We start from the raw sequence: 4,867 nt of genomic DNA on the forward strand, positions 1-4,867 counted from the left end.
TTCCTTTTACCTCAAATAATTTTGTGGATGGACCGCCTCCTACTAACGTGGTGTTGCCACGACGGTCTCGGCGAACTCCAAAACATTCTCGTCAACTCATTGAAGAAATATAGTTTTAGTTGTGTAGTGTGTTGTGTTGTGCTTTTCTATTCCCTGTATAAGGGGAGATGTGATAATGTTTGAGTCAAATTGTTATTGTAATCATGCAATTGTTCATTAAGGAAACTATGAGTTAATTCTTCTTATTTTATGTGATTTCCATGTTTAACTTTAATCATTTAATGCTATCATTTAATTTAAGTACTATTCCCTTTAAGTTCGTGTGAAGCTAAGTTTTGTCATTGGGATTGGCCAAGGAGGTCATTCGTATCGAGTAGAGAACGTGTTGTGTGTACGCTCTGTGTGAGCCGATATTACAATCATCAACTTATTACCATAAGAAGGTCAGGACGACCGGATATCTGCCATAAACAAACTTTTTACCAAATAATCATCTACATGACGTCACAATAAAATATAGCTTTCCACTTTTTTTAAAAATTTCCGGATCAGTGCTTCTTGTGTTGGTCATGTGATTGTGAACCCCACTGCGACCGTGCCAGGTTGGTCCCTGCAAAATCGCCACGTCATCATTACGTCACGCACAACGTCATTCATAAAACGGAGAACTTACCGCTTCAGCTCCACCAGCGACTGTTTCGTAATAACCAATGCTCTCATGACTAAAGGTCTGTTCAAGCAACCCTGCGACGCCGCACACGCTTTAAACGCCTTAAATATGACGTCAACCATCCTCTGTGACGTCAGCACGTTGCCACCGACGACGGCTGCGTCATCATAGGGGTCGAGTAGAGACCACTTGGGTATGTTGACGTGAATAGGGGCGAGGTAGCCCAGGTTAAGCGGGACGTCGTAGCCCACCATGCACCTGAAGGAGTAGATGATGGCAGACTTGCTGAACGCTCTTGGCGCGTTCAAGTTGTTTATCACCATAGGGAAAGTCCCCTCGAAATCGAACGTCGCGCTGCCCTCCTTCGAGTCGACCTCGACGCGGAGGTTGATCACCGATCCGTCGTCCATCTTGTCCGACTCGCGAAGTACGCCGTCCGTTGTCTTGGAGATGTCGCGCAGTAGATTTTTGTCCGCGACCTCGGCGTGGTGTTGGATGTGTGCCATGTAAGCTTGGACCACTTCCAACTCGTAACTCGATAAAATCTCGATATAAGCTCCTGGACCAGGTGGATCCCCTAAACAGAAAGCTTTGTTGTAATGTCTGTGATTGAAACAGCTGTGACGTTACAAAGACACTTACCTTCTGGTTAGCGGCAACTAGCGCCCTCAAGTCGGCCAGGTTGCCATGGAGATTGTGGGTCCCGCTGCAACGAGCAAAATCGCCGGGGAGCATGAGAATCGCTGTCACTTCTGTGAGGTCACAAGTAAAAACAAGTTCAACAGGGTTTAAAATAATTAAACCAGAAACCAATTCATTGTTTCACTTAACAACTACCATGAAACTTTTCAGCATCATATGATATGATAAAGCAGTCATTCACAACATTATCATAATCACAACGCATCATAAATCACAATCTTCGCATAATGTTTCAGTAGTGGTTGGTTAACACAAACACCATTGTTAAACAACAACAATGAAATGTTTCAAACATTTTATGATAAACTTCGTGATCAGATCTATAACATTTATCACTTCACCAAGCAAATCACATGATCATACTTACGAGAGTAAACAGGAAGATAAACTCCTTCAGCACATTGATGATTGGAGAGGATGCAATCTCCTTCATTGATCTCTATTGCCCACATCTGGTACTGCACGCCATCCAACATGGCCCCTAGGTGGCTTGGGATGTGAGGAGCGTTGGAAACAAGACCACCATCATGTCCAAAAAAGCGCACGAGAAGTCAAGTCGTTCCTGTCGATTCATGTAATGTTACACAAAGAATATTGAGTGTTTTCACGACACAGAATGATCATAATAGAATTACACCTACTCAGCTATCAATAATATATTTACACAAGACTATACAGGACTTTCAACGACTGAACCACACATAAAATGTCAAGGGCTGAGAAATCTTGGTGCAATAAATTCGCAGAAATTAGACCAAACAAGTAAAAGCAGTTTTGGACGATTATCTAGACCAGTGATGCACACAGCAGTCTCCAGCTTAAGTACGCAACTTAAATCTGGTCGGTTTGTGCGTAGTTTGCAATGTTTTTGTTATTTCTTCCCTTGAAGTGTACACAGTGACAGAACTACACATCGCAATCAACCCTTTTAAGCCGTAACAATTACACAAGTATAATTTCGTCTGCTGGGTTTACGGTTATGACAACAAATGCACAGCTTGGTCCTTGAGATGAACTTTTTAATTTAGATTAGTAAAGTAGGCCTAAGTATCAAACTTGTAATCGCGAATAAGTTACCAGGTCAGTGGATTCAAATCTGCATGCACTATATACAACGCTTGCATGAGATGGGTGCAGTAGTGAGCTAGCCTGCAGTAAAATTGTACAAGTTTTTGCAGATGAAATTATTGTGTTAGGTGGTGAATATAATTGCACAGTAGCTTACTCCTAGTAATCCTGTACTTTTAACTGCGCATGATGTCAAGCATTTAAGTCAGTGTTTCTCAAACTTTTTGCGATCGCGTACCACTCATTCGTTTTTTTGCTACACTGCGTACCACCTGGCTCCTGAATGACTTATTTTACTCAAATGTACCGGTATTTATTAGTTATTACCGTTATTACTATACCATAAATCCAATGAATAGCAAGAAAACACAATTTAATTTGATAGATGCAACTGTTTCTTCTGCACAAGCTTGTCTATCCGGGGCAACACATTATTCACAGCACATCAAAAATCATGTTCAGCGGTACGCGGTACCACTTAAAAAGCTCTCGCGTATCGCTAGTGGTACGCGTACCACAATTTGAGAACCACTGATTTAAGTGAATCTCAGAGATTAGAAGTTATCACCGGGTTGAGGGAGCCAGCTCCTCCAAGTAAGTAAAGTTTTGCTCGGAAGGACGAAGTGACTGAAGACATTATTCCAAAGGTTTAGAAGAATCATCAAGAAGTTATTCGAAAATGATCTGCTTTGATGTCTGAAGAGACCAAAACAAAACTATTGCAAGCATCTGTTGGTCAATTTTCTGAACTGGAGGATATGCTGTATGTTTGGATTGATAGCAAGCGTCGCACAAGCCTTTCACTTCCGCCCTCATTGGCCGTTTTTAAAGCAATACAAATCGCTGAACAGCTATTGATATCAGAGGAGGGCTTGAAAGCTTCATGGCAGTGGCCGATTCCGATCACGTCGTGGATAGCAGAAAATTCTTCTCCACGATAAGAAGATCCCGAGAATGTTTATAACATGGAGGAAACTGGGTTATTTTTTCAGCTCTTGCTCATGCCATCTGAAGATGTCAGCACTATCCGAGGAAAAAGAAAGCTAAAGAACGAGTGTCACTGGTTGTTTGCGCAAATCCCACAGGAACGCATAAAGTTCCTTGTACATTGATTGGGAAACAAAAAATTTCCGGCTTGTGTCAAGAATCGAGAATGGCTTCTAAAGTACTAAGTCAGGGTAAAGCATGGATGGACGTTGACAGGTGTTGGAAATGGTTCAATAAAGTTTTTCATCCTGAAGTGAAGAAGAGAACAGGACGCCGGGTTCTCCTGTTGATGGACACTGGCCCTGGTCATTCTTCTGCTTTTGAGAGAAACAATGTCAAGGTGGCATTTTCCCTTCCAACTGCACTAGCTGGAAGCAACCATGCGATATGGGTATAATTGCAGCACTAAAGAAAAGTTGAGATATTTGTATGTTAAGGATGTTCTTAGCCTTTATGAGCTAAAAGAGACTTTGAAGTTACGCAAACAAGAGCAAGCAAAAAGGTTACCCAGAGGGGCAGCGGGTGTTGCCTATGGCAACCATCATCTGCTAGATGCAGCGAATTACGTCAACTATGCATGGGATGCGATATCAGAATCAGCGACAGAAAACGTGTTTAAAAGGAATTATTTCCATTAGAAGGTGGCATTGTTGATGGATGAGATCTGATATGATCTTACTGTATGTCCAGGATACGAGAACTAGATATGAAAAAACTGTTTAATTTTTCGACATGTGGTGGCTTACCACTCGATGTCACTAGAGCATGATCTTCAATCCCAGAAAGTCCGATACCTCCAACTCCGCTACCATCGTTGATGATGTCACGTCCTGGACTGGCAAAACCAAATCCTTTCTTGAATCTGCAAATGCGTGAATGAGTTTGATGTTAGTGAACTAAATAATAATGTTTGAATAATCTAAAAATTTGAATGCTAAGTTTTAATAAAACGACAGCGTAGCTGTTGCATAGTAATTGGTTGTGAACATTCTACAAATATCATTCGACAACAACTTATACATGGATGAGGTTCTTTGCAACTAAATGTGGAAAATACTTCAACTGCACCAGTGTTGACCTTAGCACCCACCTGGCTTGAAAAGTCGGCAAAAAGTCACCAAACTTTGATGCAACGAAGTCTAAGTTTTTTAATGTGGAAGGCTGACACATGAGGGCGCAGTCGGTCCGCTCATACCTCGGATTCAAATAAAGATCGGTTTTGATGCTTTCAGGGGAAACCCTGATCTGATAATGCTTGCACACACTCGACTATAAGCTCATCAATAGTGACATCTAGTGCAGATATGGGCTCTGTGATCGAAATGCAACGAAATTGTTCTCAAAAGATTTATATCAAACAAATCAGAAAAGAACAAATTATTAGGTAATTGCAATCATCCAATTTACCAATACGAGATTACCAATTAACATATGTATATT

The 4,867-nt window shown here is 41.3% G+C and overlaps 1 pseudogene across 1 annotated transcript; it reads right to left on the bottom strand.

Moving 5' to 3' along the window:
* Window positions 1-471: 471 nt before the first annotated feature.
* Window positions 472-1,848, bottom strand: LOC143451653 (5-oxoprolinase pseudogene; annotated as a pseudogene). The gene is made up of 3 exons (XR_013114895.1): window positions 1,740-1,848; window positions 674-1,247; window positions 472-610 (listed from the first exon to the last, which is right to left on the bottom strand). The product of XR_013114895.1 is annotated as a 5-oxoprolinase pseudogene (transcript).
* Between the last annotated feature and the right edge of the window lie 3,019 nt (window positions 1,849-4,867).

This window comes from Clavelina lepadiformis, chromosome 4 (genome assembly GCF_947623445.1).
Source record: "Clavelina lepadiformis chromosome 4, kaClaLepa1.1, whole genome shotgun sequence".
NCBI classification, from domain to species: Eukaryota; Metazoa; Chordata; class Ascidiacea; order Aplousobranchia; family Clavelinidae; genus Clavelina; species Clavelina lepadiformis.